Source organism: Mustela nivalis (assembly GCF_964662115.1).
Source record: "Mustela nivalis genome assembly, chromosome: 3".
Taxonomy (NCBI): Eukaryota; Metazoa; Chordata; class Mammalia; order Carnivora; family Mustelidae; genus Mustela; species Mustela nivalis.
Genome location: NC_139022.1, coordinates 37,212,229 through 37,233,461, shown reverse-complemented (window position 1 = coordinate 37,233,461; position 21,233 = coordinate 37,212,229).

Sequence of the window (21,233 nt, the reverse complement as noted above, 5' to 3'; positions counted from 1 at the left end):
TATTGTTATAACTGGGTTTATTCTTTGATACCTTGGACAATGTGCTGGGTAGATAGATTACTTACTGCGTTTGAGCAAGTGAGTGTTTCTGGAGTGGGAGGAGGTAGGATGAAAAAAAACTCCCAGAAAATCCCAAAACGTATTTTTCTATAACCAAAGTACCACTTACGGGCACGATAAACATCAAGTATTTGTTAAATAACATAGACAGCAATACACATGTAGGGAAAAACCTGTTTTTTTAGTGGGCTTAGGTTGTAGCATCCAGAGCATTTGAAAATGAATGAGTTCTCATACTTTAACTTTTCAGTAGTTACTCCAACATTGTTAATCATTCCATCAACATTTCTATTCGCTTTGTTTCTTTATGTTTTATCTCTTTGCTGATATTCGTTCTTTGTTGAATCATTGTTGCGGTGCTTTTGTTTAGATCTTTAAATGTGGTTGCCTTCTATTCTTTGAAAATATGAAGTACTTGCTGATTTGTAGTGTTTGTCTATAAATCCCAGTATCTGGAAACAGTTAATGGCAGGTTCTATTGATTTTTTTTTTTTTTCCCCATCAGTATCAGTCACATTTTCAAATTATGTCTTCGCTTGTCTTGGAAGATTTTTGTGAAATACGTGACATTTTATGTATTTATCTGGATTTTGATGTTTTCTTACAGAAGATTATAATTGTTTTGATTTGTTTGCTTAGTAACTAACTTCTCTGAATTAAATCCATAAAATCTGTTTTCCCTGTCATGTGAATTTTTGTTTTCAGCTTTTTATCATTGTTGCTGCTTTTATTTTTAAACCTAGATCCTTAGGGATTGTTCCTGGGTCTGCACATATTGGTTTTCAACCAAACACTGATCAGATGTTTACTCAAATGCACCCAACTGATAAGTCTTCCAGTCTCTGCTGATAGATCTCTGTGTGACCTAGGAACGTATTAAAACTTGAGGCCAGGGGCGCCTGGGTGGTTCAGTGGGTTAAAGCCTCTGCCTTCGGCCCAGGGCCCTGGGATCAAGCCCCACATGGGGCTCTCTGCTCAGCAGGGAGCCTGTTCCCCCCACACACACCGGCCTGCCTCTCTGCCTACTTGTGATCTCTGTCTGTCAAATAAATAAAAATAAAATCTTTAAAAAAAAAAAAAACTTGAGGACATTTTCAAGTCTCTTCTGGTTCTTTTTTTTTTGCCATGTCCTCTCATGTCTCCTTTGCATGTATGCAGAGATTTCCTTGGCCAACGATGCAGGTATACCTTGGGTTCCCTTCAGTCTCTATGGTGCATGAGCCCAGGCCTAGCTCCATCCAGGCAATGGAGAGAGCTCACCCAGAGTCCTACAGATGGCTTACCTTCTGAGACTTCTTGGAAAATTTCCTGGCTATCATTTATTGGGTTGTCCTTTCAGGCCCGAAAATTTATGGTAGCAGAGCTGCTGGCCCTCCCTGTTCACTTGTCACTGACTTTACCACTTTTACACACAGTCTTTCACTTCAAGGGAGCTGCCTCTAGTGGCAGTAGCCAGACTGCTGATTTTCGGGGTCTGCCCCACAATGGCCCAATGACTTTGCCAAAACAGATCAGCTGTGATAGGAGCCACGCCAATCAAGACTGCCAATGCTCCCAAGGTTCTCACTGAATGCTTCGTAGTTTTCAAGAATAAACATCCTTTTTTATTTAGTGTATACATGTTATCTCTTTCCCAGGCATTTAAATAGTTGTTTTTGACTGTTTTTATTCAGCTTGATAATCACTTTCTGCAGAGGAAATGATTTAATCTCCTTACTCCGTCACAACAAAAAGTGAATTGGGTCTCCTTTTCTTTGCCCTAAAGATCATTCCTATCGTATTCAGCAACAGGCAGTCTAATAATTGAATCGCTTTGTTAATTTGACCTGTAATTCTGCACAACGGTATCTTCACTACGGAGATTAAAACAAAACAAAACAAAACCAAAAGCCCTGACCTATTGCATTTTGCTTCTTTGTTTAAGAATCGAGGTCACTAATGTAGTTATGTATTTGGCTTGAGCTCAAGTAATAGTCACCTATTTACTTCAGAATTTACCATTTCTTTTTACTGAGCTCATTTATTTCATTTCTATGAGCTTTTCTCCCTCGTGAGAAATAAAAATAAGCCAAATCTTCTGTTTCCTTCTTTTACCATTCTTTAAAAAGAAGTTAAAATATGTTAGAAAGCAAATCAAAGCCCACAGTATTTTAGAAGACATTATAATTTCTTTGTCCATTGTGAGGTTTCAATTTATAGAGAACCCTTTGCCTTTTCAAGGAGGAGGGTTGACTGTGTCTTTCTTCTGAAGGTAATTTATTCAAGTGTTTACATCATTTTCTTGAGACAGAAAATCGTATGGTGCTCTGGAGGTGAGAGTCACCACTGCTTGCGTTAGGCTGAGATCTATTAAAACTGACTTCATGAGAGCTGGATGTGACAGACAAAATTTCCATGACTATTTATAGCCATTCAGAGTTCTACTGACATTTTAACTTTAAATGATAGATCCGTGCATATTTTAAAGCTGGTTATTAATAACTGATTCTCATATTTTGAAGTTTTTTATGAAAAAACAATTTAGTCAAATGACTGTTTTCACTACAATTACCTCAATGCAAAATTTTTAAAAAGACAAATTCCTCAATTTCTCCTTGCTTCAGAAAAAGATTCAGAAGATAAAGAGAAAATGAGGGAGAAAATTAAAGTATGTCCAATAATAATTATTAGCTGGAAATGGGAAGAAAATAATTTCTTCCATATAAGGATATGCAAGATCAAAGAATATTTTTGCAAGCTTCCATCTTAATTTTAATAGACAGTTTATAATAAATTGTAACAAATAGTGCAAACAGTTTTCTGACTTATTTTCATGGAAATAGTAAATATATTATAGATGGAAAATTTGCTTCTTTATAATTTGGCTAAATGGCAGAAAAAAAAAAGAGGCAGAGAAAAAGATACAGAAAAATATACGAAAATGGGTGTAAAATCCTATTTTTTAAAAGATTTTATTTATTTTATTTGACAGAGAGAGAGATCACAAGTAGGCAGAGAGGCAGGCAGAGAGAGAGAGGGAAGCAGGCTCCCTGCTGAGCAGAGAACTCGATGTGGGGCTTGATCCCAGGACACTGAGATCACGACCTGAGCTGAAGGCAGTGGCTTAATCCACTGAGCCACCCAGGCACCCCTAAAATCCTATTTTTAATTGTGAAAATGTTTTCTGTTGCAGACATAAGGTAAATTTCACCAAAAACTTGTTCATAGTATGTTGTCTGCTGTCTATTCAAACTCCGTGTGTGTGTGCAAACCATACGACATTGACGTGTGGCTTTAAACTGACATCTCATTGTAATTTTAGAGATGAGAGAGGTTTTCTAACACAACTCATTTCATTTTGTCTGAAATGCTGTCAGTCGCAATCTCTTTTGTTCAATATGAATCACCTTTTACCTATCAAGCTTTGAGTTTTTGTCCAGGATTTTTATAAATATTTGCTCTAACATAGAACTTATACAGAAAATAAAATATACTGATATTTTTCCTTAATGAGATTTTAATTTTTGCTCTGTCAAAAAGAATACATTTTATTAAAAATCTGAAATTGTTTTTTAAAAAAATAATAAATTTTTAAAAAGTGAAAAAGAAAATAAAATTATTGCTGGATATCTAGCCGATTGGAAGCACCCATTTCATTCATCTTAAGTTTATCCTGGTTCCGCGAGTCAGGTTTGCACATCAACCTCAATACATAACTCTGTAGAAGTTTTCTGGTTAAGCTACCATAGTGGCAATATACTCCTTTGTTTAACAGTGTATGACTCATGAGTTTACAAACATGGAAGAAAGGAATTTAATATTTTATAAGTGCAGCTATTTCTAATAAAGCTTGCCCATGCTCCTTTGTACAAGTCTTGGCTTCCACAGCCCTTTAGACAACCACAAGTACTAAATCCACCATCAGAGGGCAAAGAGCTAGAATCAGTGCAAATATTCAAAAGCATATGCCAAGACACCAAAGGCAATTCACAACAAATTGAGAAACTTGAAAAATGGCATTACTTGGACTCTGCCAGAAACAGCAGCCTTCTTTCAGATGTGCACCTAAAATTCATTTTTTATTTTATTTTATTTTATTTTATTTTATTTTATTTATTTGACAGACAGAGATCACAAGTAGGCAGAGAGGCAAGCAGAGAGAGAGGAAGGGAAGCAGGCTTCCTGCTGAGCAGAGAGCCTGATTCGGGGCTCAATCCCAGGATCCTGGGATCATGACCTGAGCGGAAGGCAGAGGCTTCAACCCACTGAGCCACCCAGGCGCCCCACCTAAAATTCATTTTTAACAACTGTGTGCCCACACTGCTGAGTCAGTGTTGACGTTAAGGTATGAGAATTATTCAGCATGAAATACTCAGGAAGTAAATGGGGATAGGGCGTTTGACCCCTGGGGCGGATCCTGGAAGGTGTTCATGACATCGATTCAGTGACGTACTATTTGTCTTTAAGAGAGGCACTATAGAGATGCTGGGGTGCCTCAGTCAGTTAAGTGTCTACCTTCAGGTCAGGTCATGAACCTAGGGTCCTAGGATCGAGCCCTGCACCAGGGTCCTTGCTCAGTGGGGAGTCTATTCTCCCTCTGCCTGCTACTACCCCTGCTTGTGCGCGCTCTCTCTCTCTCGCTCTCTCTCTGGCAAATAAATAAATAAAAATCTTTAGAAGAGGAGAGAGAAAAACTATTCTTCCACTTACCAAAAGTAAGAGTAATTAATAGCGACTTCAGTAGGGATCGTGATGCATTTTTGTTACTGTTTTTTCCTTCCCAAGAGAGGGAAGGATGGTTGGAAAAAATGTTCTATCAGATTAATCCCGGATGCCAGAGCTGTCTCCAGCAGAGTATCTGAAAATGGACAGATCCTTAGCTATGGCCAGCTTGCCATTGACAAACTACTGCTTCCAGTGACCCTGAAGAATCAACATAAAAAGTGGAGGAAAAGCTATAGGGAGATCATCCTAATGTCTCAACCATGAATTTATCGCTATCACCCATGTCTCTGCAATTTGCTCTGCTTTGTAAGAGTTTGAAATAGACTTTAAAGTACCATTTTATGATCTATTAACTTCAAGTCTGGCGGGAGAAAAAAAAAAAAAGGCCGGAGGACGAAGTAAACCAGTGCAAATTGGCATTGCACTATAGCAAAACTTTCCGAAAGGCTTCACTTCTAGGACTGTGCTGAATTGGGAGAAATGGGAGGGGGAGACAAAGCATGAGAGACTGTGGGCTCTGAGAAACCAACTGAGGGTTTGGGAGGAGAGGGAGGTGGGGGGTGGTGTGAGCCTGCTGGTGGGTATTAAGGAGGGCACGTATTGCATGGAGCACTGGGCGTGGAACACTGAAAAAATAAAGCTAAATTAAAAAAAAAATTACTAGCAAATGTTATATGCCATATGGTAACTTTGATTTATAAAGTGCAGGTGTTTCATTCCGTCCTTCCAATTATTAAATAAAAATATTTTTACGGCGAGGATTTCTCCTTGTTCTCTCCTGGCACATTTTTACACAACTGGCCATTACTTCCTCGAGTCCCTTTACTTCGTCTGAGTTTTAAAACACCTTCTGCAGAGACTGTCATCCAGCCCCACTTAGAATCAGGGAGAGAGATCTGAACACAGGGTTCTACTGAGAACAATGGTTGCATAAATTTGGCTATTTGTGTCTATCTGTATAATCTCTACTCTCAAACAAAATATCTAGCGAAAAGCCCTTTTAACAGGTTCCTCAGGCTCCCTCTCAAGAAGTGTTGGTTGTCAAGGCTTCCCTGTGACCTCTCCCCAACCTCCTCGCTGGGGCTCTGGTAAAAGCTGCCTTGTTTCCTGGGGAGGCTACCATCCCATTTTTCTGATGTTGGACTCAAGTGGTACATGCTTAGCTAAGCTCAATGAAAGGGCCCGTAGAGGGATTTTTGTGTTTTTTGTGTTTTTTCTCCTGCCAGCTGCTGTCTTGCTTCACACCAAAAGCTATAAATTCTTTACTGAAATAACCATCACTTCAAGGGGGCAGTTGGTCAGGAGCCAACTGGGGATGGTGAATGAAGGGGGTTTTCAAACGGCCACCTTGAAGCTAGCTAGCCATGGAATCCTAACTTGCCCACAAGCTGGAAATGGCCCAAACCAGATGGAATTTCAGTCAGTACACAGCCTCCCAGAGCTTTGGGGCTGGAGGAGAATACCCCCCGCCCCCACAATGTTCTTTAGGGAAGATCTTGGCCAAGTAAGTCTCTGTGAAGCCGTATGAACGGAATTTGTTTGTTTAACAATCAGCAGTTAGAATCAAGAAATGCAATGGATAAGGAAAGAGCCTGTAACACTCAGAGCAGAGAGACCCACATCCTATGCCTACAAGACAATATAGCAGCATAGGTGGCACTGGGGGATTTTACTGGGAAGAGAGTAGGTGCTCCGAATTAGATCATCTCCACCTAAAAAAGGAGTGTCACTTGTGGTGTTTTATCTTCCCAAGACAGTGAGATGATACCACGTGACATTTACTGAGCGCTCATATTACATCCATTATGCTGTATGTGTTCTTAAATATATTCGTATGTTAATTACTAGGAGACACAAGATGGCTATACAGACACATTTTGGCAATTTCATCTTGGTTCTGCACAATTTATTGCTTAACAATCGCAACAACTCTGTAAGAATCGTCACACCAACTCTACGAAGAAAGCAGTCTTTGCTGACTTTGGTCGAATAGGGCAGTTTTAAGCCCTTGCTTAAGAAGTAATCTGTTTAATTATCTCAAAGAACCAATGAGGTAGAGGAGAGCCAGTGTTAAGATCTACATATAGATTAGAAAGCTGAGGCACAGACCAGTTAAGACACTGCCTAAGGTTGCACAGCTAGTAAGAGTGTAAAGCAGGAATGTGAACCACATCTATATGATTCTGGAGACAATACACTAAAATGCCAAAGATCAGACACTTTTCCAGAGTCAAACAGTTAGAAAGGTGTGGAGCTGTAGGTCAACCCAGGTAGTACGGCTTTTACACATCACAATCTTGAGCACTTTTCTTACGATTCATGGCTGAGTAAAATTGGGCAATGCGTGGCAAGCATTCCACAATCAGTAAGGAAGAAGAGTTTAAATTTCCTCTTAGGAAAGAAACTACTATTGTTTGAAGGGTCCTTATAGAACAGACAATGGACAAGCAACGGATGTAACTTATAAATGCACAACCTCCTAAATGGGATAAGCATCCCCATTTTAAAGCCAGAAAAACTGTGGCTGAGAGGAATTGCTGAAGGAACTCATCCAAACTGGCCAAGCAGGTGTTCAAGCCCAGCCTCTCTTGTTCTGGTTTTGTGACTCAGCGTGAAGAACAGGAGTTTGACGAGCTCTTGAAATAGAGCATCTGACCTGGGTCTGAGAGGGCTTGCAGACAGCCGAGCCGGACCAGGCGGTCTTTAGGACCTGACGGACACCTGGGGAGTGAGGCGCCCCGTCCCTTGCAAGCTGGACCTAGTCCTGCTCCAAAGCCTACTCATCTTGCCAAACTCGGTAGGACTCAGAGTCACAGCCTCCATCAAGCTTCCAGCATCTCTTCTTCTGCAGGAAGCTTTGCCCCGCAGTGCCAGGATCAAAACAGGGTCTCCGCAGGCCTTTGCAGGCGGACTGTTACCAAGAAAGTAAACAATCTAAAAATCACAAACAGGGCTCTGGAGGAGGGAGGAAAGATAAGAGGTTTGACTACCCTTGCTTGCTGCCAGCTTGACAGGGTGAGCTGCTGCTGGTCCGTGGGAAACTCATTATGGCTACTCGAGGCCTTGGCAAGGACATCGGGAAACCTGAGAGCCCAGCACGGAGCCTCCTGGCCCAGGGGTCAATCAAGCCGCGGTCAGGTCATAGCAGACAGCGCACACCAACGGAAGGCAGCAGATTCAGCCCCCATAGTGCACATGGTCAGCTAAGTAGGAAAACAGGGCTGAATGGTAGAAGCAGGATCTCAGAATAGAATGGCCTGCGGTTTCTCTGCAGGGGAGAGAGAGGGGTGGCTCCCTTATTAATAATTATAATACCACAATAGGCATTAGGCAGAACCCCAGCCTCAAATAGGTTCACTGAATAGAGTTTAATGAGGGGGCAACTTCCAGAAAGGAGGGCAGGGCCAAAGGAACCCCAAAATGATGCTGAGGTACCTAGCAGCTAGTAACACCGTGAAAAGGGCAGAGGACTCTTGTGTTGCTAGGGATCAGAGAAGGCTCAGGGGAATGGTGATTAGACATGGATGTCACCATTTTTGTAACTGTGATGCTGAAGCGGGGAGGGAGTGGAGTAAATATTCCCTGTCTTGTTCTTCTTGCCCTCGGATCTCTTCCACTGCCTCTTCTTGGCTGAACCAACCCAAAAACCGCATGGGAAATGCAGCCCACAGGAGGCAGTCTGTGCAAATCAGCTGTTCAGACGCAGAGAGAAATGGGTGTTTCTGAGAGAGCAAACACATTAACCATCTACCTTAATGAATGCTCCAGTCTTAGAAGAGCTATCTCCAATGCACAGATCTACAGCGACAGACAGGTACACACACGGGAAGAGGGAACAACAGGAGTCAAAAATTCATGAATGCCACACGTGCAATTTCCTTCCAGCCCTGGGGTCATGTAGACCCAGAATTTCTCCATGGTCCACTTTTGGAAGTGAAGCACAAAATCCAGATTTTTCTGTGAACCCACGTCTGAACACTGGGAAATAATTGGGATAACAATTAGACTTGAGGATGACCAAACTCAACACATCTGGGAGAGATATTGACCCCACTTTCCGGAAGCAAAGCGTATCACGATGTAAATTCCACTGACTTTTAAATATTGGCAAATAATCGAAGAAAATCAGATCCTGGGAGGACCAAACAAAAGACAACCATGGAGAAATTCATCTCACAGGCCAACTGCATTACGTAACTCTCGCTCTCCTATTCATGTCTTCTAGGCTTAACTTTGATCCAGACATTGCTGAGGCAAAAAGCTCCTATGTGGAGAACATAATTGATGGGGCACTTTTTTTTTTTTCCTCTCTGTAGCACTGAATATATTTCACATTTATGCCCTAGGGCTTTTCCAAACCTTTATCATGTGACATTTGTGGGAATCACCCAGGACTCTAGTCTGAGTAACTGAATCTATAAGGGGAAACAACGCTGACCAAGGTGCTACCCAAGCTAGGTTCTAATCATTTCCCTTTCTGTGCCTTAGTCTGGACAATCCCAGCTCATGCCCATGGTTTCTCAGAGAGTTCAAGTACAATGACCTCTGTGGTATCCAGAGGATGAGAACACATTCTTATGTTGGCCTTCCCTCTCTTCTTCTTCCTTCCTTTTTTTTTTTTTTTTTAAGATTTTTATTTATTTGACAGAGAGACAGTGAGAGAGAGAGAGAGAGAGAGAGAACAAGCAAGGGGAGTGGAAAAGGGAGAAGCAGTCTCCCCACTGAGCAGGGAGCCTGATGCAGGGCTCGATTCCAGGACCCTGGGATCATGACCTGAGCTGAAGGCAGATGCTTAAGGACTGAGCCACCCAGGTGCTCTGACTTCCCCTCTCTTCTGTTGTAATTCTCTTGAGTCCCTCACTCCATGGGATAAAATACCAAAACAAATGATCCGCAAACAACCTTTTTCTCAGGCTCTGCTTTTGGGGGAGATTCCCATGTAAACTCCATCATTCTGAAAATTCCACTCTAGAAAAAAATCTTAAAAGGTCTCTCTGACTTTGTCTGAAAGACATGCTATGTTCACAGACTATTTAATGAGTATTTGTGGCACTGGATCCAACCCAACCCTTATTCTAAAATATTTAAACGATGGCATTTAAGCTGAGAGAAAAGATAGAAGGACAAGTTTTGGGTCCAGGTATGGACTGAAGTTAGGAAATAGGTCCCACTAAGAAGCATGAATTTTTGGCTACCTCCTAAGCCCTCACTCCTTCAAAAAATCAATAGGAATTTATCTTTAAACATTTGATTTTTTATGTGCTTAAGTGTTCATTCCAAAAATGGCTTTGCACTCTTTTCACGAGGGGAGCATGCCATACATGTATTAACAACCTTGCTAAGAACATATACAGGGGCAGTGCACAGAGCCTACTGAATAAGCCTATAAACAAAGAAAATAACATGTAGTGTCCTGTGATTTATATTTATAAGCCACATATCGATCAATTAATCAAATACGTTCATCCATTTAATCTTAAAGTCAATGCATATTTATTTATGCTTCGTTTATGTTTTGTTTCAACCCTGGGCTACACCTTAGGGTTACCACAGTGAAACCAAAAGCTGTATTCCTTTTCCTCACAAAGGTCAAAGGCTGGTGGATGAGAAAGTTATTAGATAAGAGAATTTGCCCAGAAAGCAGAAAGCATTCTGGGACTGTATCCGTGGCACTTTTAAATTCGGGAGATAAGGAAAATTTTCTGTAAGGTTGTATGTTCAGCTGAGACCTTAAGAATGAGTCAGAGTGGGGCGCCTGGGTGGCTCAGTGGGTTAAGCCGCTGCCTTCGGCTCAGGTCATGATCTCAGGGTCCTGGGATCGAGTCCCACATCGGACTCTCTGCTCAGCAGGGAGCCTGCTTCCTCCTCTCTCTCTCTCTGGCTGCCTCTCTACCTACGTGTGGTCTCTGTCTGTCAAATAAATAAATAAAATCTTAAAAAAAAAAAAAGAATGAGTCAGATTTAGTTGTTTGATGAGTAGGGACAGGTACAGACAGTTTCCAGCACAAGGACCCCAAGGTATAAGGAGCAGGTATATAGAGAGGGTAGTGGAAGAATTGCATTATGGAGGGAGAAGGATGAGGGGTTCTCAAAAGAGAGCCAGGAAGCAGGTCAGGAAGACCAGGTTACACATGTGAAGGAGTCTGGGCTGTGCTAGGTACAGTCTGGGGAGGGGCAGAAACTCCCAGGCCCTCCTTAACTTTCTGTGTGGGAGGGCATGGCAGGACTTGGCAGCCAAGGTCAGCCCTCTGCAAAGAGAAGCAGGCACAAGCTCTTGAAACAACAAAATCACACAGGGCGCACAAGGAGGCTGGTAAGTGGGATGACGCCCGATAACGGTAAAAAGGCAAGTGAGGAAATCTGGGTGATAACCTGCGTATTTTTCAGTGCAGTGCTCCTGGCCAGGGACAAACACGTTATTCTTGTAGCTGTACTCATCCATGAGCAAAAATTATTTTGTGGCACTTGATAAACAATGGCATTTAATTACGTCCAGCACTTTGCCATTATTTTAAAATATTACAAATCCTCCATTCCATAGAATACATCTAGCATATCCACCGCAGGACGCTCGGAGTTACAAAAAACTGGCAAGTGTAGACCCCCCCCCCCCAACCTTGAATCTTCAGAACCCAGGCTTCTTTCAAAGTCAACATTTAGTCCCTGCCAGGTTTTATTGATCTGGTCTCAGCTCTTCTGCCTCAGGAGTCAGGTTCTGTCTTAGGCCATGATCATGGGATACCTGAACTTGGAGACAAAGCAGCTGCCAACCAAGCCATGTGATTTACTGGGAGCCCGTCTACACCAGTGCCAGGAGGAGTTTGATCAAACTATGTTGAAGGGGGCCATGCACCAGCAAGACTCCCCCTGTTTTAAACACCGCCATATTCTCCTTACATCAACAGATTATCTTTCTGCTTCCATTGGTGGTCTTCTCCAGGCTCATTTACATCTAGTCCAATGCCACCATTTTTAGAGCACAGGTTCCAAGGCCAAGAGGGTCACTAAGGGTGCAAACAACAGAAGACACTCTCTGTCATGACCAGGTCAATGGCAGCCCTGCCCTTCCACGACTCAAGGGTGAGTACCTCCCTACACTGGGCACACTCAGTACCCCACATCCCTCACCCCGAGCCAAATTCTAGCCCTGCCCCGACTCATTCAAAAAGTAGTGCAAAGAGAGGAGGTCCTTTCTTCATGCTGGCCAGAAATGATTTATCCTTCTACACAATCCCTTCCGTAGCTAATGATATATTTCATATCGCCAAATCATTCAAAATGAAAGCAAGTATACTCCAAAGAGAGAACAACATAAGGTGTAATTGTGAGATCCTCGGCCCTGCAGAAATATGGGAGAGCTCACACTTGAGCATGGTGTCTTCACTCCTATGAAGGACGTGAATCGATCCTCTGAATAACTTAGATGCGGAGAATAGAACAGAATACACTAAAGAGACTTTAGGAAATTAGTTGGGTTGGCAGGAGTGGGGGGACACCTGGGTGTCTCAGTCAGTTAAGTGCCTGCCTTTGGTTCAAGTCATGATCTCAGGGTCCTGAGATCCTGAGGGTCCTCGCTCAGTGGGGAGCCTGCTTCTCCTGCTCCCTCTGCGTTTCCCCCACTTGTTCTGTCTCTGTCTGTCAAACAAATAAATAAAACCTTTTAAAAATTTAAGAAAAAGATGGGCCCCTAGGTGGTTCAGTGGGTTAAGCCTCTGCTTTCGGCTCAGGTCATGATCTCAGGGTCCTGGGATCAAGTCCCCCATTGGGCTCTCTGTTCAGTGGGGAGCCTGCTTCCCCCTCTCTCTGCCTACTTGTGATCTCTCTCTGTCAAATAAATAAATAAAATCTTTAAAAAAAATTAAGAAGAAAGAAAATTACTCAGGGGTGTTTGCACCATTCCTACATTCACCCATGTAACCACAGGGTCTTAGCACCTACCACGTACCAAGCACTGGGCCCTGTGCTGGGGACACAGATGACACAGAGGTGAAAGAGAGTATGCAAGGAAGGAATGTAGTTTACCCTCATGTCACTGTGAAGATGACAGAGACAGTGACAGAAAGTTCAAAAGGAGTGGAAAAAGCTTCTTCAGGAGCACAGCCCATCATACAAGTAATACATAAGCTAATAATTTCAGAGTTCTTCAATCAGGGCCTAGAATATTATAGCACTCAATAAAATTTCTTGACATAGTTAAGAAAATAGAATAGCAATAATACATTTGTTTTCCTTGTAGAGCTATTATGTTTATCCAAGTAGATAAAAAAAAGTTAAAATGAACTAAATAAAGCAACTATCCTGTTGCCATCCCACACTCACGGAAAGCTCACCATCTAAAGAGCAATTTCCAAGTGGCAGATTGAAAATGAGATGTGTCGCCTATACTTTGAATGCAAAAGTGATGATAACCACTGGCCACCTTCTAATAACAACTAGTAGTAGAAGCAAATAGACCAGTTCCTAGGAGAATTGGTAGACGGTGTAAAAATATTGCCCAGAAGCAAAGAACTAAAAAAAAAAAAATTCATATCCTTTGTACATGGGCGCTCAGTGGACTGTATCTGACCACTACACTTGCTTTTATGATGAGTCATTAAAGTCCAGAATGTCAAAACGGTCAAGCCTCAAGTTCAGGAGAAGTTCTGGAACCTACATTGTTGTTCTCCTTGGCCACTGGCTCTCTGCTGAGCCTCGAACAAGTTGCTTAACCCCTCCCTCTCATTGTTCTCAATTGTAACAAAAATTCCTATTTCATAGGATTCCTATGAGTAATACTTAGGCTAATAATTGCAGAGTTCTTCAATCAGGGCCTTGAACATTATAGCACTCAATAAAATTTCTTGACATAGTTAGTGGAAAATAGAATAGTAATAATACATTTGTTTTTCTTGTAGAGCTATTATGTTTATCCAACTAGATAAAGTAAGTTAAAATGAACTAAATAAAGCAAATTAAAATATGTACATTATGATTATATATATGTGTGTGTGTTTGTAATTTTTTCTACCATTTTTCAGGGTATAACTCAGTGGTATAAATTTACACTCACAATGTTGTGCGACTGTCTAGATTATATCCAAAATGTTTTCATTACCCCAAATGGAAACCATGTAACCATTAAGCAGTAACTCCCTATTCATGTCTCCAGTCCCTGGTCACCTCTAATGGACTTTATATTGCCATAAATTTTCCTATTCTAGACGTTTCATGCAGTATTTGTCCTTCTGTGTCCAGCTTATTTCACTTAGCATAATTTCTTCAGGGTACATCCATACTGTAAAATGTAGCTGATCTTCATTTCTTTTTATGACGGAACACTATTACATTGTATGTGTGTATTACAGTTGGTTCACTTCTGTTGATGGACAGGGAGTTATTTTTATCTTTTGGTTATCTTGAATAATGTTACAGGAACATTGGGTACAACTATGTGTTTGAGTCTCTGTTTTCAATTCTGGTGAGGCTCTGTCTATAGTATTAGAATTATGGGGCCATATAATTTCATACTGAGCTTTTGAAGGACTGCCATACTATACCCTCACCAGGATGTGTTATGTGATGATGATGATGATGATCGTGGTGGTGATGATGAAAATCGCCATCTTTGAAAGTTAAACTTGTATCTCAGTGCAGTTTTGATTTGTATTTACCAAATGACTGCTGATGGTGAACATTTTTCCTATGTTCTTGGCCACTAGCTTTTTTTTTTTTTTGAAATATCTATTCAAGGAACACCTGGGTGGCTCAGTGGGTTAAAGCCTCTGCCTTCGGCTCAGCTCATGATCTCAGGGTCTGGGGATCTAGCCCCACATGAGGCTCTCTGCTCAGCAGGGAGCCTGCTTCCCTTTCTCTCTGCCTGCCTCTCTGCCTACTTGAGATCTCTGTCAGATAAATAAATAAAATCTTAAAAAAAAAAAAAAGAAATATCTATTCAAGTTTTCTGCCCAGGTTTTACTGAGAGGTTTGGTTTTCTGTTGAGTGGAAGGAGTTCTTTATCTATTTTCGATATGAAACCCCTATCAGACATATGATTTACAAATATCTTACCCCATTCTGTAGGCTGTCCTTTGGCTTTCTTGATAATAGTCTCGATGCACAAGAGATTTTAATATTGATGGAATTCCAATCTCTCTATTTTTCGCAGCTGACGCCAAGATCATGAAGATTTACCTGTTCGTTTCCTTCTAGGAGCTTTTGGTTTTAGTTTGAATTACATACGGTAAATTGTTTTTGAAATACACTGGGTATTTCTTAAGACTGATGAGTCACTGACCTCTACCTCTGAAACCAATAATACATGATATGTTAATTAACTGAACTTAAATAAATGAATGAATAAATGAATAAATAAATAAAACATATATCACATAGTCTTAGTAGTTTTTCACCCAGTTCCCATCACTGTGGCAGAGTGTTCTCCCAGCCCTGCATGTGGCTGTAGCTTCCCTCCTCAAGATTAGCCAATTCCTGTCCAAAAGACTCAAGCAGCTGCAGTTCAACAGCTCTTTATGATGTAAGTGCCCCTGGTCTCAAGCACCAGTGATAAGCAGACTTTGACTCTGAAGATGCATATTGCTGAGTGAAACAAGACAGGCAGAGAAATTCAATTATCCTACAGTTTCATGAATTTATGGAACATAAGGAACAGCATGGAGGACATTAGGAGAAGGAAGGGAACAATGAAGGGGGGGTGGAATCAGAAGTGGAGATGAAGCATGAGAGACTGTGGACTCTGGGAAACAGACTGAGGGTTTCAGAGGGGAGGGAGTGGGGGATGGGTGAGCCTGGTGATGGGTATTAAAGAGGGTACGGATTGCATGGAGCACTGGGTGTTACACACAAACAATAAATCGTGGAACATGACATCAAAAACTAATGATGTACTGCGCAGTGACTAACATAACGTAATAAAAAAAATAAATAGCAAGTACTAAAAAAAAAGAGAGAGAGAGAAAAAATTTCAATTAAACCACGACTGATTTAAAGAAGAAAAAAAAAGTCCTAGAAATCCATAGCAGCTTTTAGTAGTTATTTCCTCAACATAAAAATTTCCAAATGTGTGCAAAACCCCAGTAACTTTGTGTTTCCCTCTGCCGACTAATCCTTCAGTCGGTTATTCCTTCACTTACTAAGGAATTCATCATTAAGGCCCATTTAAAGAAATCTCGTTCAGCATATTTTACCATGTCCTGATATTAAAAATAACAATGAGAAATGGACTGGGGAATTAAAATAGTCCACAAAATCAGGTACCTTCACATTTGAAAAAATATGTAAGTTCGCCAACTTAAAGTCAGGTGTGACACAACTGTAGTTTAAATGCTCTCTGCCTAAACCAAAGTAAATAATGTGCTCACAATGAGCTATTCGATTTTCTGTGGTAATATTTCCTTAGTGACTGCGCTGAAGTATTTAAAATTACACAGTGACTTTTAATTGTGAACAGCACTTAGCTCATTAACTTGCAGTTATAAGCTTTTGGAAGGTAATACCATCAAGACCATGTATTTTTATACCCAAATCCCACCATATTTCTTTCACATCATGGGCACACAGGAAGCACTTGTTGAAAACTTACAGTCATATATATAGTTATAGCTGGCAGTTAATCAATATTAGATGATTGAATGAAAAGCATATTAAAATGAAAAAATATACTGTAGAAAACACATATGGGAAGAAGATTGAAAAATTCCTATTATTGAGAGTTTATTATATATTGACATTCCATACATTAATATGATGGAAAAATATATATACATATATGTATCTATATACATAATATACATATGCACATAATGTATATGTATATATACATATAATTATTTACATATATACATAATATATGTAAAATTATGTACATATATACATATAATTATATACATATAATGTATACATCATATACATATAATTATGTATATATTATATACAATACATATAATAACAGACATTATATAATATACATATAATACATATATACATATGTAAACATATATAATAATTCTATAGATTAATATGATGGAAATGTATATATACATATATATGTATATATACACATAATATGCATAGAATGTATACATTATATACATATAATTATGTATATATTAGATACAATACATATAATAACATACATATAATACATATGTACATATGTAAACATTTACATACATAATTCCATACATTAATATGATGGAAATATATACACACACACATATATATAAAATCTCTAGAAATACATAGATAAAAATGCAGAAAATCTCTAGAAATGAAGACAACTTCCCAGAAGAATAATAAAGTAACTATGGAAAAACCCAATGCCACTTACATTAGAGTATGTCTGAGGTATGTAGTGACTTCATTGTGTAGTATATTTTATTTATTGCATTGTTTGCTTGGATTCCTCTGAAGGAATAATAGTTTGGATGAGTCAGAAGAAATCTTGCAGAACTGACCTAAATGCTTCTACTTCAGGGAATGAGATTTGGAAGCAGAGTTCGTTTGAGGAAACCAGAACCAGTTCAATTTTGAAACCCTGGAGCGGGGGGGGGGGGTGAGTCTCCAAAGACACGGCCTCTTTCCTGCACAGGATTCTTTTTGAAAGTGTATTTTACAATACTTTGAAGATTTATACTTATTTTCTATTTCTCCACAACAGCTCTATATTTTGCCAGGTGAGCAGAGACAAATCTCTGATTGGTTTCTAACGGGAAAGAGCATACGGGGGACGCCTAGGTGGCTCAGTCCATTAAGCATCTGCCTTGGTCTCAGGACATGATCCCTCAGTCCTGGGATCGAGTCTCATTTTGGCATCTCGGCTTAGTGGGGAGCCTGAATTTCTCTCTCTGTGTGTCTGCCTCTCTGCCTACTTGTGTGCTCTCTCTCTCTCTCTCCCCCTTTCTCCCCATTAAATAAATAAATAAAATCTTTTTTTTTTTTAAAAAGAGCATATTGATAAAATATCTTTAGTTCAACTAGTTACGGCAACAAAACAACAATACATTTAACCTCACGAGTGGTTCTTCACTTGATGCTACTATTATCATTTTAATAAAAGGTTGGTTGTTTTCTGAAATGACAGGTATTGCCAGCTGTATATTGACGACCTCCTTTAGAAAGCTCTGGGGCAAGTATGAGGTTCACTGGTTTGGCATTTGAGAGAAAGAAAGAAATCTTTATTTTTCCATGACATAGAGTGTCTGAGGCTTCATTCTCAGTCTATCAACCTTACCTCTTCTTTAAAGAATAAGTGTCTTTTAAAAATGACACAACTGTGTCTTCAACACCTTTAACAGGCTAACCGTGTTTGAAGCAGGGTCTCGGGTTTCTACCAAGAAAATGAAGAGGAAGTTACAGACTGTGATGGGAATTTATATTAAATTGGATCCTTCCTGAACTGGTAGAATACATGAAAAAAATGAAAATAAGGAATAATAGCACCAGTCATTCATCACTTCAGAGACATATTTTAAAATATCCATAAAAGTCTATTCAGTTCAGAAACTACTCTCATTTTGACAATATTATGTCCCTATAGACCTCATAATGGAAATAAATATTTGCAATGAAAGCTCACTTTGTACAATATGGGGACAATTTGATTTTTTAAATAGTCTGTCTTTATGTCACCTCTGCCTTGCCCTGGTGAGTGACTGGGATTACATTGTATATATAGTGCATACTTGAATAATGAAATTTTCTATCAGTGTTCTTTAAAATCTTGGCATGAGCTGCAACTACAAAATAATTGTGTGCAGGGCAAGTGATCTTTAAAATCGTTTTGCAAGGCTGTTCTGCTCTCAGCTGAACCTTTTCACTTTTGATTAATACTCTTTCCTGTTTTCTGGTTCAGAACACTGCTTCCTACAGCTACAAATTCAGTTTATGGAGTGCCTTTGACCTGCACTCCACTGGATAAAAGTAAGTGTCAATTCAATGAAATCCAAGGATCTGTCTCTTCAGCATCTTCAGGTTATCGTGGACAATGCAAGGGCTCTGTGAAGTTACATTTTTGTGTGAGCACCAAGTGCCAATAAAGAGAGTTACAATAACATTTTAAAATCTATTTGATTTCCTCTAATCTAGCCTGTCAGATGGTTTTGGATGAAGGATGTATAATGATAAGAGCTCAAGAGTTCACTCCAAGTTCTTCATGAAACAAAACAAAAGGCAAGTTCATTCTAGAGACCTATGGATTTATATTCATTTGTGTAACCCTTCGCAGTTATTACTCAGATTTTAGTAGCAGCAAAAAAACACTCTTTATCTTCTCTCGTTCACTCTCCTCCTTAACCTCTACTTGCCACAGTCTGTACTAGAATTAAAAGCATAATTAAAGCTGAAAGGCTCTGGTTCATTAAAGACAATCATTGATGTTGAAATGCACTTTCTCCTCATATTTGATGAGCACCTACAACAAGGCTTGAAGGTAGAACAAGGAGCAAAGTGTTTTATTTCTTTGCACTCACTACTTAGATACAGTTCCCTCACTTCTTCCCCTATACACCCCACGGTCCCCTGCCCTGCACGTGTGCGTAACAACGCACGGTTCACACAATTCTTTCCGAAAGCGGAGGTAAGGAAAACAATAGGATGGACAGGGATGGACACACTGTGGGGAACACTGGAGAATGGTATTCCAGTAAGATGCATTGTAGAACAGGGCACCTGGCTGCCTCAGGCAGTAGAGAATCTGCCTCTTGGTTACAGCTCAGGTCACGATCTCAGGCATGAGATCAAGCCCTGCATCAGGCTCTGCACTCAGCACAGAGTGTGAGTTTGGGATTCTTACCCCCTCATTCTCCCTCCCCTTCTGCATCTCCCCCAACTCATGCGCACAACACGTACACATGTGCTCTCTTTCTCTCTCAAATAAATATATAAAGAAAAATTTCTAAACTCATAAAAAATCATAAATAAAATCCTTCTTAAAAAGATGCATTATGGGATTTCAGTTGTCCAGAAACACCATATAATGTCAGTCCATTCCTATCCATGATACGAGTGGAACAGTTTTTTCAAAATCATGAAGAGTCTCAACATTCTTGTGGTAAGTAGCAAAGCTACAAGAGAATGATGGTGAAGTAAAACATAGTGACAAAAGACATGGGTTTGAGTATTTATGCTCCATGTTGTTGGCTCTGTTTCCTTGGACATGTCCCTTAAAATCTCCCAACCTTACTTAAAATCTCCCAACCTTACTACAGAGATGAAGCAATTGACGTTTAAAAAGCTTACGTCTAGGCTAGCATGAGCGGTAACCAAGATGTGAACTCAAGAATATTTAAATACAACCTCTGTGTTCTTTTTCATTATTATGCCATTACCACCTGTCCATGATTATACAGAATCTTCTTCCCTCACATAAAGCCCTCAGTCTAGCGCCTCATGCATGGCAAATGCTGAGTGAATGTTGTTTTTAAAAACTGTGTTCAGTGACCTTGGCTGGGTGAGGCAGTTTGGTTTGAGAAGTGAAACAGTAGGAGATGAGAAGAAAAGGTTGGCACTGGTTAATGTGGACAGACCTCCTTGTGCAAAATTTGAAAGATTTATTAGCCTGATGTAACGATTTTTGAAAACTTTTCGCCAAGCTGCCATAAATATGTTAAGACTGTGCCTTCTCTGTGTTTATATAATTTTGCCAGAAAGATGAGCAATTACTATTCATGTATGTAGACTGTATTTAGGTGCAAATGAGGTTTCCATGATTTTGCAAGTGTCCAGGATAATCACTGCTTTGGCGAACATGGGCCTGAGAAGCACACACAGGTCTTGGCAGCTGCTGCCAGAAGGGAAGGGGCAAGTGGGATCTCCCAGGGCAGACTTGTCCCAGCAGGGGCTGGTCCAGGATAATAAATGAAAGATGCACAGAGCATGCCACAGACCAGGATTCAGATCACATTATGTTAAATTAGAGGCTTCACATAAGTAAGCAGGCTTTCCCTTGAGAAAGGGATGAGGTTTATATGAGACTGCAACCTAGTTTCTTTTGTACAGCTCTGGTTTGTTACAGTCTTTGTCAATGACATCCCTCATTCCACCAAGGGTGTTTCTGCCACGACCAATGACAACTTATACTTTGTCCAGTTTACTTTATTGTGTGTGGTTCTTTAGAATACATCAATCACGTGATGTCACTGCTGGAAGGAGAGCAAATTATGAGGAGTGTATCCCAGTAATTTTCAAATAAAAATGGCTTTAATCTATTTCATAATGAAAACTTATGTGAAATTCAATCTTGTTAAATGGAAAAGGATGGGGAAATTCAAGGGGCCCATTCAATTCAGTCACTTAAATATCCTTTAAGATGCCTTGGTTTCTCCTTACATATCATGTATGATGCCTAGAAAAATGACCTGATTCTTTTTTATCCCCATTACCTCCACTATTAAAATCACAAAGGATCTCATACATAATTTTCATGATATAAAAGAATGGCAAACCCATGATACTTGTCAATTAATTTGAACTCT